Source organism: Eleutherodactylus coqui, chromosome 5, assembly GCF_035609145.1.
Source record: "Eleutherodactylus coqui strain aEleCoq1 chromosome 5, aEleCoq1.hap1, whole genome shotgun sequence".
NCBI lineage: Eukaryota > Metazoa > Chordata > Amphibia > Anura > Eleutherodactylidae > Eleutherodactylus > Eleutherodactylus coqui.
The window spans coordinates 146,733,980-146,752,135 of record NC_089841.1 but is presented as its reverse complement, the minus strand read 5'-3'; positions in this window follow the sequence as shown (position 1 = coordinate 146,752,135).

The following is an 18,156-nucleotide window of genomic DNA, read 5'->3' as shown; positions in this document are numbered from 1 at the left end:
GCAGGCCTGGGACGGCACATCGGGAAAAGTAGTGGCAACTGGGAACCGAGTAGCGCGGGGCCGCCGCCGCCATCATGCTTTTGAAAGCCTCCGTTTCCACAAGCCTATACGGCAGCATCTCCAGGCTGATCAATTTGGCAATGTGCACGTTTAACGCTTGAGCGTGCGGGTGCGTGGCGGCGTACTTGCGCTCGCGCTCAAACAGTGGCGCTAGCGACGTCTGGACGCTGCGCTGAGAGACATTGCTGGATGGGGCCGAGGACAGCGGAGGTGAGGGTGTGGGTGCAGGCCAGGAGACGGTAGTGCCTGTGTCCTGAGAGGGGGGTTGGATCTCAGTGGCAGGTTGGGGCACAGGGGGAGAGGCAGTGGTGCAAACCGGAGGCGGTGAACGGGCATCGTCCCACCTTGTGGGGTGCTTGGCCATCATATGCCTGCGCATGCTGGTGGTGGTGGCTCCCCGGCTGATCTTGGCGTGACAAAGGTTGCACACCACTGTTCGTCGGTCGTCAGGCGTCTCTGTGAAAAACTGCCACACCGTAGAGCACCTTGACCTCTACAGGGTGGCATGGCGTGAGGGGGCGGTTTGGGAAACAGTTGGTGGATTATTCGATCTGGCCCTGCCTCTACCCCTGGCCAATGCACTGGCTCGGCCTGTGCCCACACCCTGACTTGGGCCTCGGCGTCCTCGCCCGCGTCCACGTCCTCTAGGCCTACCCCTACCCCCCTCAGCATGCTGTATTACCAGTAGTGCAGAAACAGAACGCTGTAATTAAATGTGCCGCTTATTGGCCTGTGGTTGGAGGCTGACTTCGTTTACGGAACGCCAAGAAATAATTTGGCGCAAGCCTGCTGTAACACTTAGCTGGCTGCGTATAATTTTGTAGAACTACTACACCCAGCACAGACAGACCCAGAACACTGAGCACAGTGACAGGCAGGCCAAATAGATTTTTTGCCCAAATGTTTTTAGCAAAGGCCCACTGCCTATATTCAATGAATATGTCTTCTGTCCCTGCCTCCACACTTCTGTCCCTGGAGTATGTCACAGAACTGCAGAGTGTTGCACTGTCAACTGCAACACAGCGGTGATTTCAGAGCCCAGACAGAGCCAGGAAATAATTTGGCGCAAGCCTGCTGTAACACTTAGCTGGCTGCGTATGATTTTGTAGAACTACTACACCCAGCACAGACAGACCCAGAACACTGAGCACAGTCACAGGCAGGCCAAATAGATTTTTTGCCCAATATTTTTTAGAAAAGGCACACTGCCTATATTCAATGAATATGTCTTCTGTCCCTGCCTCCACACTTCTGTCCCTGGAGTATGTCACAGAACTGCAGAGTGTTGCACTGTCAACTGCAACACAGCGGTGATTTCAGAGCCCAGACAGAGCCAGGAAATAATTTGGCGCAAGTCTGCTGTAACACTTAGCTGGCTGCGTATGATTTTGTAGAACTACTACACCCAGCACAGACAGACCCAGAACACTGAGCACAGTGACAGGCAGGCCAACTAGATTTTTTGCCCAAATTTTTTTAGCAAAGGCCCACTGCCTATATTTAATCAATAATATTAATATATCTTCTGTCTCTGCCTACGCACTTCTGTCCCTGGAGTATTACTGCAGGGCGCAATGCTCTGCACGGCCGATATACCAAAAAAAAAAAAAGTGCAACACTGCAAAAAGCAGCCTCCACAGTACTGCACACGGTTAGATGTGGCCCTAAGAAGGACCGTTGGGGTTCTTGAAGCCTAAAATACTCCTAACGCTCTCCCTGCCTAAGCACTTCTGTCCCTGGAGTATTACTGCAGGGCGCAATGCTCTGCACGGCCGATATACCAAAAAAAAAAAAAAGTGCACCACTGCAAAAAGCAGCCTCCACAGTACAGCACACGGTTAGATGTGGCCCTAAGAAGGACCGTTGGGGTTCTTGAAGCCTACAATAACTCCTAACACTCTCCCTATAGCAGCTCCAACACGATAGCACTTTCCCTCAGCTATGTCAGAACGCATCTGTGGCGAGCCGCGGGAGGGGCCGATTTTTATACTCGGGTGACACCTGATCTAGCCAGCCACTCACTGCAGGGGGTGGTATAGGGCTTGAACGTCGCAGGGGGAAGTTGTAATGCCTTCCCTGTCTTTCAATTGGCCAGAAAAGCGCGCTAACGTCTCAGAGATGAAAGTGAAAGTAACCCGAACATCGCGTGGTACTCGTTACGAGTAACGAGCATCTCGAACACGCTAATACTCGAACGAGTATCAAGCTCGGATGAGTACGTTCGCTCATCTCTATTAATGGTACATACTCATTGTCAGGTACCACAGGGAGCACTACTGGGCCCTATTTTTTTTATCAAACTACAAACGACCACTTGTCAGTTAGTATGTGAGTGTTTCTGATGCTCTGCCCCCTGGTGACGTCATCACAGGTCCCACAACATATATAAAACACAGAGCCTGATCGACAGAAGAAGAACACAGCTAGGGCTCTTTGAAGGGGAGGACAAAAATAACAGAATGAGACTACAACTAAGCTGTTATTTTCTCAGCGGTGTTGACAGAGCACACCAACCTACCATCACCTCAGAGTTCTGGTGGGCTGAAAGACCTGCGGGGACATCACTGTTGTGGAAGGAGCCATTGTGCAGTTTGGAAGAAAGTACTGCATACTGCATAAGCTGACAGTAGCTACCGCCAGGAACTGTGATGACATCACCGTCATTTAATCTTCTGTGTGGATGGAGTCAGGAATCACATGACCAGGGGCTGGTCACTGTATCCAGGAGTCCCGTGATGTGTGGAAATCAGGATGGATGTGGATATAACAGAGCTGTGTGTGTGTCATGTGTGTGAATCAGGATCTATGTAGTAGAGCTGTGTGTGTCGTGTGTGAATCAGGATGGATGTAGTAGATGTGTGTGTGATGTGTGTGCATCAGGATGTAGCAGAAGTGTGTGTGTGTGAATCAGGATGTAGTAGAGCTGTGTGTGTAATATGCTGTGTATGTAATGCGTGGGAATCAAGATGGATGTAGCAGAGCTATGTGTGCAATGTGTGGGAATCATGACGGATGTAGTAGAGCTGTGTGTGTAATGTGTGGGGATCATAATGGATGTACCATGTAGCAGTGCTGTGTCTGAATCATGATATTGCTGAGCTGTGTGTGTGATGTGCTGTGTATGTCATAGCAATGCTGTGTGTAATGGGTGGGGTCAAAATGTATTTAGTAGAGCTGTGTGTGTGTTGTGCTGTGTGTGTGTAATGTGTGGAAATCAGGATGGATGTAGTAGAGCTGTGTGTGTGTGAAGTGTAGGAATCAAGATGGATGTACCGTGTTTCCCTGAAAATAGGTCCTACTCCCATAGTAAGACCTTTCGGGTTTTCAGGGGGGGGTGGAATATAAGGCATCCCCCAAAAATAGGACCTATCTCGGGAATTACATCACTGAATGGCTGTGATTATCTCATTGAGTGCTGGCTGTGATTGGCTGTCAGCGCTCAATGAGCCAATCACAGCGTTCGCTTTGGTGGAGGCGGGGTATTTAAAGCCCCGTCTGCAGCAGAAGATCAGATGTGAGACGAGGAGGACGCCGCGCTGCTGCCGGACACCACCGGGAGGCATCGGGACGCCGCGGACCAGGTGAGTATAAGGCCCCCCTGAAAATAAGACACTGTGCCCTTTAAGGGGCAAAAAATAATATAAGACAGTGACTTTTTTTCCCGGGAAACACCGTAGTAGAGCTGTGTGTGTGATGTGCTTTGTGTGGGGGGTCAGCATGTATGTAATAGAACTGTGTGTAATGCGTGGGAATCAGGATGGATGTAGTAGAGCTGTGTGTTTGATGTGTGGGAATCATCATGGATGTACGATGTAGCAGACCTGTGTGTGTAATGTGCTTTGTGTGTAATGTGTGGGAATCAAGATGTATGTAGTAGAACTGTGCGTGGTATGCAGTAGAGCTGTGTGCATAATGTGTTGTGTGTGTAGTGTATGGGAATCAGGATGGATGTAGTAGAGCTGTTTGTGTAATGTGCGGCAATCAGGATAGATTATAATAGATGTATTCATTGCAATCCTACCAAGTGTAATCCATCTCTTGATCTCGGGTCCAGATTGCCTGTTGCAATCGATTTGGGATCCAAGGATTAGTGACTATTACATGTTATAGTCACTAATTACTTCAAATAGGTTGGTGATCCAGGGATCATTCTGATTGCAAGATTGGAGTCAGGAAGGAATTTTTCCCTTAAAAGAGGAAAATTGGCTTTTACCTCTTTGGGGGTGTTTGCCTTCCTTTGCATCAACATTGGGGTGGGGGATGTAATAGGCTGAACTTGATGCACATATGTCTTTTTTAGGCCTTACATTCTATGTTATAGCTAACCAAGCCATAAAACTGTGGCCACAGAACTTGTATATTTGGATATCTTATGGGTTTGACACTGCATTGATATCACAGATACATTTTCTCCTAGATGCAATGCTTCTAAGGGAGAATACCTTTGTAACATGGCATGTGATGTAACATTACACAATGTTTCATTATTAGAGATGAGCAAACGTACTTGTTTCGAGTAATTACTCGATCGAGCACCGCGATTTTCGAGTACTTCACTACTCGGTTGAAAAGATTCGGGGGGCGCCGTGGGGCGGGGGGAGGCGTGGCGGAGCGGGGGGTAGCAGCGGGGAACAGGGGGGAGCCCTCTCTCTCCCCCTCTCCCCCCCACTCCCCGCTGCAACCCCCCACTCACCCACGGCGCCCCCCGAATCTTTTCGCCCGAGTACTCGAAAATCGTGACGCTCGGGCGAAAAAGGGGTGTGGCCGAGTAGGTTTGCTCATCTCTATTCATTATGTATCCATGAGCAAAGATCTCTGTATATCTCTGCATGAAATCAGAGACAAACTGAAGAACAACAGCAATCCATGGAGTATTATGAATTCTTAAACCCCCTGCACACTGCAAAGCCAGATTCTGCATGCGGAATCCTGCAGCAGAATCGGTCTCTGCCAGCAGCAGCGTCCGCACTACCTGCTTGCTTTCATTTTCTTCTATACGGCAGAAGGTCCGCATGGCGAGCCGTCGGACACCCACAGTACAGATTTTTTTTTTTAAAAACTCCTGCTTTTCCCGTGTCATCACTTACGATGACGCAGAATCCGCAACCATTCCACAATGTGATTGCGGAAGGGCCGCAGATCAGACAGCTTCCATTGACTTCAATTATATTGACTTTTATTATACAAAACTGATTTATATTATGGTCATGTGCACTATCTTTGCATCTAAATGGAAAATTCTAAAACAAAAAATTTCCATCACCAGTTCTCTTTCATAGATTTTCAACATTATTTGCTGTGGTTGGTTTTACAATTCTATGCATGCTAGTAAACTGCTACATATTAGAACTAAGACATAACTGAAAAAATCCATGCACATAGGAAACTTAGTAAAGCCCTCATAATATTCCTAGCATGGCCTTGTATTGATATAAAACAAGACAGAGTGGTTTTCCAAGACTACAAGCGGCCATATCATTGAGTGAATGTATCAAGATAATCCATCTATCCTACTGCGTTATTATGGTGTTCTGTATAACCTGAGGGAACTGCTGCAGCATTAAATGAAAAGCCAATGACATTAGGTGGTAATTGTTTCATGACTAATGTCTGGATTCAAATACTTGTTCAACTTCATATTTTATAGTGAAATAATTGTCCCACCATCCTGCCTTACAGAACTTCAGAACATTATACTTTGCCTTGAATGAGAACCGGTACTGGGGGGAAAGATTTGGCATAAAACAGAGAGACTTAACATACAGGGCAATGACCTTATTTAAAACAGATCCATCTATCTGTCAACTGAGAGACGGGGGGAAGACCATCATGGAAAAGTAGTTGTCCGGCTAATAACATAATCATTGAAAAGCAGCACAAACAATAGATGTCAGTAGACGATTGCCCCGTTAATGTTATTGACCAATTATTGTCGTGGCTTTTCATGCCAATCATTCACCATTTCCCTTCATTCAGTTCAAGTAAGGAAAATGAAACATCAATGGCTGCACAAAGAGTATGTTCAATGAGACAATTTGCCATTTATATAGTATAACAAATGATATAAAAGGCACTGAATATTTATAGAATACAATCTAGTGAAACCACAATTGTACTGTAAGATGTTTTAGCATTTTAATAGCTTGGTATAAATTCTGATAATTCCCTTTTAATTCATGCACTGAACACACTGCCCCAAATGATCTCCTCAAATTACCTGGTTTATATATCTGTTAAACTTGTAATGCATTCCTAATAAGCTTATAAAGTAAAGGAAACTGTTATACCTAGAGGCCTGTCGGCCGGGCATAAAAACATATTATTGCTATAATGTGTATGCTGTGGCTAGCTTACAATTTTAATGTGCATTAATAGTTCAGTGGTAAGGTAGTATTGTATACAGTATAGCTAAGGGAAAATTCAGTTTCATTGTTCAATAAAAGGAACTTAGTATGTAAGGTCATTGCAGGACTAGACAGGGGTTTAAAATTAGCCTTGGCATTTCAAAATGTCCATGTGTGCTATCTGGAGTTGGACTAGGGTAGCGGATGCAGCGTGAGTCACACCAACAAGTAGAAAAGAAAAACTAAATGTACCTTTAATGAGCACATGTTATGCAACATCTGAAATTTTCCACACATTCATCATTTGCTGAAAAATTACCGCAATTGCTCAGTTTATGTATTCTCTGTGGTCCTTTACATTCTTATTTTCTAGACAGAAGATTCTTCGAATTACCATTCAGCAATCCAGTTTACTACATGGACAACTTTGAATAACCCAGTGTTGCAGCACAACTATCTTCAACTGTAACACTTCTCATCCCTTCCCCTCTACCCTGGCAACATCATTTTCCCCTTCCCCACTAGCAGTGTTCTCCACTTTCCCATATCTCCCCCATTGGCAGCAGCATTCTCCATATCTTACCAGTGCCATGCTGACAACTGCTTTTAATCCCCCCCCCCCCCACTGCCAGCAGCAGCATAACCCAACCATTCCTACCCCTCCCACACTCGCAGCAGCATTCCCTCTCTTACTGCCTCTCCCACACTGGCAGCAGAGTTCTCCCTTTTTCTATTACTCCTCCACATGCAGCAATATTTCCCCCTTTGCCACCTGTCCCCCACAAGCAGCAGCATTCTCTACCAACAACAACTCTCAAACCCTTGATGCCCTTTATCCTACTGGTACCAGCACTTTCTACCTCCCCCAATGTCAACAGCAGTTTCCCCACACATACCTCTACCTTACTGACAGCAGCATCACTTTCCTGGAACTGAGGCTGCAATAGAAAAAAAAGTTAATGCTAGAGATGGAGGTTGATTGTTGGAAGAGCTTTTAAGCCTTCTCTCTTACTTCTCTTACAAGTGCCTTCCTTGTCTCCAGTCATGTTATGTGTAGGGCCGGTGCATTCATGGTCATATGACCCTATCACTGAAGGTCCTTCACTTCAGTGACCGTGGCAGGCTGTGTAGAGCAGTGAGTGCATTAGTAGCTTGAAGGGAAGATGTGCTTCCTGATAGCAGCTGATGGCATCCATCACAGCCATCCACTAATATGCATTAAACATAGAAGCTTATGATATGGATAGCATCTGTCAGATGTATATATATATTTTTTTCTCATCTCGCACAACACATCACAAGATATAGTATGTCAAGCTAAGGGAAAGGTTAAGTAAAGACATATCAGTATGTAGAGTTTGTTACAGATTTATCAGTACCGCTAAATATAAGCACTAAAGTGTTCTACATGATCTCCATCTTTAGAGAATTAGTATGTTTTCCATGACCCTAACATAACCTGCCCTATCCTGAAGTGCTTGTACTGTTATTGCAGTCTACATGGCGTATCCCTTATATCTCATCATTATACAGCTTGATGAAGCTTTATGGCCTATGTATCTTACTTCTCTGATCAGCTCCCTTCACACAGACAGCGATTAGTCCAGTGGTGAAGGCTTTAAAACTCCAGTTCCGTAATGCTTCACATTTTATACTTTATGTGACTTTATAAAAGAGTCAGTGCACATAAATTCCAACAAAATGCTTAGGCAGGTCTCCTGAGCGACTGTTTGAACTTCCAAAGATAGACATTGTTTTGCTTGGGTCACTGCGATTGTATTAGAAATCACCGATGTGGATATTTATTGGATTGGTTTATAGGCCACTGTGCTATCCATCCACCTAAACTGAAAGCAAATACTCTTCAATGGACATTAAAATAGATGAGGAAGTGGGAGAAATTTAGAAGTCTTTGTGTACAATTACACAGCTGTCCGTTAAATGGCAGCATGATTTCTGCTTGTGTGGGTTTTCCTGTTTTACTGCAGCCAGTTTTATATTGTCTGCAAGTTTGATCAAGAGGAAGGCTTTTAAGTATTAGATGCTGTCAAGGGTTATTGTCCACTTCAGAAATAATTAATTGCCCAGCAGGGATTTCTGTAGAAAAGGAGAGACTTTGGCTTCATGTCTGCTTAAACTATGCATTCACAAGAACAAAAGGATGCTGAGGCGTGTGTTCGAGCAATAATCTTACCCTGCTTTTAGCACATAACTCAGAACATCCTTCTTTCTTTTTCATATATAAATGTTTTTACTGCACACAGTGTGCTGAGATATAGTAAAATAATATAGAGGTCCTATAAAAGCACATTACATTATCTGGAGAACAGGAAAGGAATCTATCTTAGATGACAGTACTCTGTATTTCTAGTAGGCGTCATGCATATAAAATAGAAGCAAACATAATATTTAGATATAGATAGATAGATAGATAGATAGATAGATAGATAGATAGATAGATAGATAGATAGATAGATAGATCATTTTGATGAATAGACACTTTGCTAGTGAGGCTAGATAAATGGATACATAGTTTGCTAGAGAAACGGATACACAGAGATGGATAATAGATAGACAGTTTGCTAGAGAGATAGAGATAGATAGATGGATAGACAGATAGATAGATTCAAGATATTATCTATCTGTCTATCTATCTCTGTCTCTCTAGCAAACTGTCTATCTATTATCCATCTCTGTGTATCCGTTTCTCTAGCAAACTATGTATCCATTTATCTAGTCTCACTAGCAAAGTGTCTATTCATCAAAATTATCTATCTATCTATGTTCTTTAAATAACTATATACGTGTATAAAGGCCCTTTTACGCGCAATGATTATCACTCAAAATTAATCCAAATGACTGAAAATGAGCAATAACTGTTAAGGTAACTTAAAATCCATCGTTCAGCCACTTAAAGATAAAGCAAACACATTAGGCTGTTCTCCCCACAGCATGGTTACACATAGCCTGGAGAGAATAATGGAATGTGTTGGCAGCTGTTTAAACACACACTGGGCTCTGCAAACAACTTGTGCAGATCCTTTTACATGCAAATGAAGATGATAATGTGTTAATGGCCATTAGTGGCTATTAACACTTTATGCAACTAGATCACTAAATCTTTCAATCTTTCAGTCGTTCAAAAGATTATATTTGTGTTTAAAAGGGCCTTTAGTTCCTCTTCACACTGTGTTAGAACCTTCTATCATGGGTACTGTATATGTCAAAACATGGGTTGAAACATATACCTGTGTAAGGTCGTCTTCTCACACAGCATATTCACTGGGGGCATTCCACAGTGGAAAACCTGCAAATATGCAAGAAATCCATTTTTTGTTGCCATTAACCATTGTTAAAATAAATAGAAATGCTGTGGATATAGAATCTGCAGAGTTTTTCAAAAACACTGAGTATTCTTTGCAGAACATTTCTGCATCATGTAAAGGATATTTTTGAAATCTGCTTCACATAACTTGCACTGTAAATGCTGCAGAATTTCGGAAGCCAAAGCTGTTGCAAAATTTCTGCAGCATTTATGCTGTGTGTGAAAATGGCCTAAATATATGCAGTACCATGTGTCACCAATAGACTCCCATTATAAAACTTCGGGGGTTACATGGCATGTGTTTTTTTACTGGATATCTACTAACATAATCTTTGTATAGAAAAACAGTGAGCTACACTATTCTATAAAGGAAAAAACTATAGTATGCCAATTCATATGATGAACAAACACCTCTGGGAGACTGCAGATATGTTTGGTATATTTGCCAGAAGCTTTACTGGTGAAAATACATAATATAGTTTACAAATGTAGTGTGAACGTGGCCTTAAAGAAACTTTCTAGGAAAAACATATACACTGTTTTGTATCTAGTACAGACCCTGAGGATGTGGAGCTTGACACAGGGATTCAAAGTAATATCATTGTTGATATAGGCCACTGGACAAACCATAAGGAAACCCTTCGCCTTATTATAAACTGTAAATTATAAAGACTATTCTTAGCAAAAATCTAGGTGAAAGTCACAAGCAGTGTACACAGTAGGTATCACATTATGCTCATGGGACCTATGGTTTTGAGGGGTTTCAGGAGCACACTGCTGCAGGTGTGGTTGATTTGACTGGCTGATTGTCATGTCCAAACAGGACGCGCTGGATCTGTAACCCTGAGATACTCACGCAACTGCACACACGATAAACACCAAAAGAAAGTGAACTGCGCATGGGACTCGTGTGCAGTCATGATACAATGACTGAATAACACCCAACACAGTTACCTAACATACCTGCACACATAAACAGATGGAATTGCTATGGTACAAGGCATTGGTTCGTATTTTGGCCATTATACTTAAGCCCATCAGCCCATGATAAGGGTCCTCGTTGTTTTGTGGATCCTTACTCTAACAAGACAACTACCCCATGAGTCCCGCCTGCACATGGGGCGATCGTGCCAATAGGGACGGCCCCACGCTGGAACCGAAGGTCCTGGCTAGTCCTAGATGGAAAACGATCCAAACAGAACAGGACACAGTTCACACCAACACACAAGAGAATGCATACCACACGGAACAGAACTGTTTACACCACATGTCCGGGCACCTGCACAGACACACAAAACATGTCTCTGTTCACACCAATACACCCTGAACAAGACTGTTCACCTCATGTCTGGCCACCTGCACAGCCACACAGAACACGCCACTGTTAACACCTACAAAACAACATTCATGGATGCAAACACAAGGGTGTTGAGAGAGAAATGAAGAAACTAGCATCCTAAAGCCAGAGCAGCTGGTATTTATGTGCAGCAGGCTGGTGGTGATTGGCTGTCTGAAGAACTCCACACACAACCAGCTCAAACATCTCAAACCTGTGGCAGTGTGCTCCTGGAAATCCATAGAACTACAGGTCCCAGGAGCACAACCTAACACTAATTGTGTGAAATTCTCCAGTCAACCAATCATCAGCTGTCTGCTGCATATATATGCCAACCCCTCTTGCTGGAATGTACTGGTCATTTATCATTTATCTTATTCCCTCTCAGAACTCTGGTGCTTGGAGTCATGCATGAGGTTCTGAGTGGGATTCCATCATCAGTTTGTTGGTGTGAGCAGGGACATGTTTAGTGCTTATTAAGGTGACCAGACATGAGGTGTATACTGTCCTATTCAGTTTGTATGTTGTAACTCCCTTGTCTATTTGTTGGTGTAAAAAGCATTGTGCTCAGTGTCTCTTGAAGGCATTCAGAGATAAGGTGTGAACTGTCCTGTTCAGTGTGGGTGTTGTATTTTCCTTGTCTGCTGTTCCTACCTGGGACCATCTAGAGCAAACTAGGCTCCTGGATTGGAGCATAGAGCTGTTCCTATTGGGACGATTGCCTTGTTTGCAGGTTGGACTGCCTTTGGGTTTTAGTTGTTTTTGTAGAGTAGGGACTCACAAGACAATGTGGACCCTTGATGAGGGCTTGTGAGCTTCTGTACTGTGGCCAAAGCACTGACTAATACATCATATTTATTAACTATTCCATCTGCTGATGTGTGGTGGTGTTCTTGGTCAGTGTTTTAGAGTTTGTCAGTCATTGTTGGATGTCGACTCTCACGTCCATTTATCTGTTTCAGCATTTCAATACAAATTGTACTATAGGACCAAAACACCTTCGTTCTTAAGGGTTTAAAATCTGCCTCTTTCAAATCCAACTTTGAAGTCTGAACCTTCTCAGGTATTCCTCCCCTTGTTATCCAAAATAAAAAAAATTGCATAATCGCTACCTCCTAAGTTCCCAGACACACTTACTTCCTCAACCATTTCCTCCCTGATATTAAGAATTAGGTACAAGATAGCATGGAAATTGGAATCCCTTGGTCTCCTTCTCCTCCTGTGACAACAACACATCTGTGAGGGTATATGTATATATTGTCATATGTTTTTTATGCTTTTATACCTGTATGCAAGTTCTATTCAATGCTAAAATGAGAAAAACTTAATCTGTCGCCTTACATCAGATATTCCAAAGGCCTTGCAAGGCGAAGACAAAATGTATCTTGAACACCGCAAGAAAGAACCGGATACGAAGGCCGCGTGCTTGGCTGTTTTCCCAGAAGCGCCGTATCTAGATACCGACTGTTTAACTACGTATATAACCATCAGTGCCTCAGGTGGAAATGCGGACTTCACATATATGGTTATGCGGTGAATTTGAGCCAATAAGACCATTACCCATTCCTAGTGATGTGACCAAAGGGTATAAGACCCCATGTAATCTGTAATAAAGCGCGCAGTTATGTCCCCGTGTGAGGAACTATACCAGACCTCCGTGTGTGGTATCTCTTCTTTACCGCCGGCAGCGGGGCATTGGGGTGGGCCTGATTGGTGCTGTACGCAGAAATTTCCCTGACAGATGGCGCCCAACAAAGTGGGGCGACAAAACCAGAGCCGTGCAGCCCTGTCCACCCGGATCCACGCCACGGGGAAGCCGTCCTGCTGCAAACCGAGCCTGATCAGCTCACAGAACTCTAGGTAAGACCGGCATATATTTATGCTGTGTTTTACGCTGAGAGACTTGCAGCAGGAGGGACTATCTGTGTTTTGTGACCGGACGGGTTGGGTTAAGAGTTCTACACGGTAACTCGTGGGCTTCGGGTTTGCCGTCACGGACCACTGACCGTGATAAGCGCACCAATCACCCATCCAGAAACTAGTCTGTAGTCTATTTGTACTTTGAAGTCCGTAGTGTTTTAGCAATAGTGAAGGTTGTTTGTTGTATCTGCAGAATTTTTTTCTCTTTCTCTTTTCATTTTGTCTCATAGAAGAAGGGACCCTTGGTTTTAGTTTAGTTAGTTGTTGATGGTTTAGCTGAGGAGAGGGATGCACTCTATGGGACTGGTTCCATAGAAGGAGATACCTTCGGTTGCTTTGTCGTATATAAGGGGCTGACAATTCGGGTCAGAAGGATGCACTCTATGGAGCGTGTTATTATTATTATTATTGTTATTGTTGTTGTTGTTGTTCTAATATGCGTAAGACCTTATTAAAGAAGACGGATCCCCTTATGGGCCGCCGCCGTGCGGATCAATTGATGGCGGAGAGACAAGGGTCCCAATTTGTAAAATGTAAGAAAACTCTTATGAAAATGTGTAACAAGGACCCGCACGGTAGTTTACAGTATGGTGACTGGGAGGAGGTTCTTAGGACCAAGAAGGGCACCTTGAAAGACCAAGGGTTGCTAGAAAGTGCTAAAGTGAGAAGCAGAGAGACAGTCAGAGAAAGTTAAGTATGTACACATTATTTGTTTAAGAAAGTATCCGTAAGTGAAATGTTGGAAAGTACAGTAAGTGATCAAGAGGGTGTCGGGAGAGTGTCTATTGAAGGTTACATTGGCAGTTAGGTAGGGAGAGAAGTATGGGGAACAAGCAAAGTCGAGAGGAAAGTTACAAAGCATGTGATTTGTTGGCAGAGAGAGAGAGAGGAAAAGGTGTATAATACTAGGTGGATAGATATAGATGTATGTGTGTGTGTATATATATATATATATATATATATATATATGCGCAAATGGTTAACTGAGCTCGCTTTTAGTGGGAGAAGGATTGTTTACTTGAAGCTGCAGTCTGTGTGTAGCTTTCCAAGGCCAAGCGATAACAGAGCGAGAGAAAATGCGATACCAACCTGAAAAGTATCTTTGTTTGCTTAAATAGAATAGAGGCTTATAATGAATCTAATGAATTATACTGTCTTAGAAGGCAGGAAATATAGCAATTTTAAGGTACCTTCTTACTGGGTTCTGAGGTCACAAATGGACACGTCTTAGTCTCTTTCATACAGGTGTAAGAAAGTTATACCCCACTCACATCCTGTGGGGGCTTTTAAGAATACATGGGTTGAAAATGCAGAACATGTTGCGCTGTCAGAAGGTCCCAGCATATGTATTATTTATGAGTTCAAATGCAGGGAATAGTTAAACTAAAACAACTTTGTTCAGTCGGTGAATGCATATTCACAGAGAGATAACAGTTATTTTGCAATGGTGGGGGCTTTCAGATTTCACTCTAAGCTCAGGGTCACAGACAGAGAAGGAAATGCAGGGGGGCTGAAAGATACCCACAGATTCTAAAATACTTCAGCGTTTAATATAGCATATAATAGCTTCAGTAGATAAGAAAGATAGAATGTCTCAGTCACTCAGCAAACTTTTTCACACAAATTGTCAAAAATAGCACTCATTCACAATCTCATCTCAATAGAATCATGTACTTTATAACATTACAGCACTCACCTCAATGTTTTTCAACTGATGTATGTTTGTTTGTCAAACCTTTTGTCTGTGCATCTGTATGTACTGGTACACCTTCAATGGGGGGTGACGGGGCAGACTTGAGCGCATGGATCGATGAGAGTTAATGCCCAGTGTTCAGACTATGATGAATGTAAAATGTGTGATGCAGATATTGACTGGGGATAAAAGTCCCCCCCCCCCCCATGCATAAGACTTTACTTGTTTGAGATGTGGATGCTTAGACTGTGGAGTTTAAATGAAGGTGTGAAGAAAGAAGCAAGCGGCCAGTATCGAGGGGGTGGAGCTAGATGATGTCCACAAAGGAGGGGGTGAGAATCTTGAGCAGCTAGTAAAAGTTTTTTTTGCTTCTCAAATTTGGTAAGACATTGCAGGCAGGATCAGATTAATAATGAATTTGCTTAAAGGATATCACATTTCAAATATGGATAGATGTTTGATGAATATTCTGCCCTGATGTAACTCATGTCTCTGTTATTGGTGCTAACATCTTACAGGCCTTATCTGCATCCATCATTTTTTTTCCACTGTTGTACTACTTTGAACCCGGCTACTCTTCTTCCAATTGAGTACCCTGGTTCAAAGGGGGGGAGGAGAAGGCATAGGTGATCTAGGTATTGCAAATCAGCCATTTTTAAATTTTTTGCAACAAGATTCTGATCTTTTTGAAATAGAATATCAGCATGATTGTCTAGCATTGATGCAACAAGAAAATTTAAGTTTTAAAAGTTACTGAAAGCCCTTATTAACAATGCATATTTTGAGTTGTTTTTTATAGATGGTACCAGGGGTAATTGACAACTCCACACTGGATATGCAGTGGTCACACAACAAGATGTCCTAAAAGCAGAAGCTCTGCCTCCGCATGTCTCAGTACAAGAAGCGGAACTGAAGGCCCTCATTGAGGCGTGTAGAGTGGCAGAAGGTAAGACGGCAAACATTTACACTGATTCCCGGTATGCATTTGGCATAGCTCATGATTACGGCCCAACATGGAAGGCCAGACAGTTTTTTACCTCAACAGGACAGCCAATTAAGAATGGTGCAGCGGTGCAGAGTCTCACAGAGGCCCTACTTCTACCTGACAAACTGGAAAGCTCACACCAATTCCTACACCAGAGAAACAAGAGGCAACGCCATCACAGACCACCCAGCAAAGGCAGCGGCCCTCAAGCCGTGGAAGAAAAGAAGAATTTAACAATAACTTTGGACTTTGACTAAACTTTGGACATTGACTAACAACTTTGGACTTTGATAAAAAATTGGACTTTGATATGCTAAAGACTTTACAGTTACAAGCCAGCAAGGAAGAAAAAGACAAATGGACTAAATATGGGAGCAGCAGAAACAGGATGGCATATGGCGAACAGTCAACAGAACTTGCCTACTACGGTCCCTGTGCCCCATGATGGCCCAGCTGATGCACGGAAAGACGCACCTCTCAAAGCAGCAATGATGTTGACGCTTGAACAAGGACGGGTGGCTCCTAGGTTTTCTGTAGCTGCTGCATGATTTGTCCAATTTTGTATGATCTTTGCCGTAAAGCAACAGGGCAGAAGTAAAATTTGCCACATAACACTTGCCGGGGCCACTCTACCCATTTCAGGGATTGCAAATTGGCTACACTCAGCTCCCACTTGTTGGGAAGTATGAATATGTGCTTGTTGTTGATTTCTTTTCAGGTTGGAGAGACCTACTCTGTTACCAAAGTAAATAAGCAGGTAACCGCACAGAAGCTCATGAATGAGGCAATCTGCAGATACGGGGTACCGGAAGTGATTGAGTCAAACAAAGGTGCACACTTCACAGGTGAAATAATGCAATACATCATGTCTGCTTTGGGTATATTCCAGGCTTTTCACACACCCTACCATCCGCGGAGTAGTGGGAAAGTAGATACAAAGGCAATGAAGAAAACGGGCAAATCTTGAATTGAGTGCCTTCCATTAGTCTTTTCCAGGAGGGTACATGCCACAGTAGCTGAATTTGGGGAATGATTCTCTTGTTAATTTTGTCACAGGTCTCTCCAAGGAATTGTCAATAATGCATTCTGCAGTCTCTGCTTTTCTCGCAGGTCCTACAGACGAGTGTCACAATCTGAAACCAGGTGACAGGGTCTATGTAAAAAAGTTTGAGAGAGAAACCCGGTTTGAAGGGCCTTACCAGATGTTGCTCACCACCCCAACTGCAGTCAAGCTCGAAGGAAAGCCCACTTGGATACACACCTCGCACAGCAAAAAGGCCCTGGATCCCGAAGCACAGAACTCATGATCCTGCATATCCTTTACATGCTATGGGCAGGGGTGGGGACCTGGGCGGAAGTGGCCATCACTCGTTCAGGGGCAGGAAAGGATGGAAAGTGGAACCCCTGGTCCGGAGAATATGAAGGGGAAGTGACATTGTGGTACAATTTCTCTAACACACACATAGCCACACACACCTTTAACTACCGTACACTAGCCCCCTGTTTCAGGGATCAGAACAAATTAATACAATCAAATGTGCAATATGAAGACTACACTGAAGGTGAGAATCTAACACCGCATTGTGCTAAGAGAGAAGTTGACGCTCCAGGTGGTAACTTTGATCCACATGTATACATAGATGCAATAGGAGTGCCAAGGGGGGTGCCAGATGAATTTAATTCTAGAGATCAGGTTAAAGCAGGTTTTGAGTCCTTATTTGCTATTGTCACTGTTAATAATAATGTAGATTGGATGAATTATATCTATTACAATCAGCAGAGGTTTGTAAACTACACCAGGGATGCTTTGCAAGGGTTAACTGACCAGTTAGAGCCCACTGCATCCATGGCGTTCCAAAATAGAGTGGCCCTGGATATGATTTTAGCAGAAAGAGGTGGGGTATGTAACTTCCTGTATGTGTATTATCCCTTTGATCAAAAAGAGTATGAGTAAGGGACTGGATAATGTGACACCAACATTTTCCTTGTTTGAAAAAGATGAAGAGCCAGTCCCGATAATGCTAACCACCGTACGTTACCAAAGACATGGAGAAATGGACTAGTACTGCGCCACCCCGATCGTCTAAAATGGATTGTCAGTGGACTTCCCATTTGCCTAGGGATAGTGTAGAAGACCTTAGGTTCCAGCGAGTGCACACTCTGCGGGGTGTTAACTTGTACAGATAGAGGGTATGGATGCCCGGAAATGAGCCCAGGGAATCCATAGCCTCGTTCTGAGGTGAGGTAGGGATCCCCCCTCCTAGGAGTAGGGCCTTACGGGCAGTGGGAAAACCCTGACGCAAGGGAGGGGCGACCGAGGAAGAGTGCAAGGTCTGGTGCTTGATCTCCATATTAAGTTTTTAAGGGGGTTTGTGAGGGTATATGTATGTATTGCCATATGTTTTTTATACTTTTATACCTGTATGCAAGTTCTATTCAATGCTAAAATGAGAAAAACTTAATCTGTCGCCTTACATCAGATATTCCAAAGGC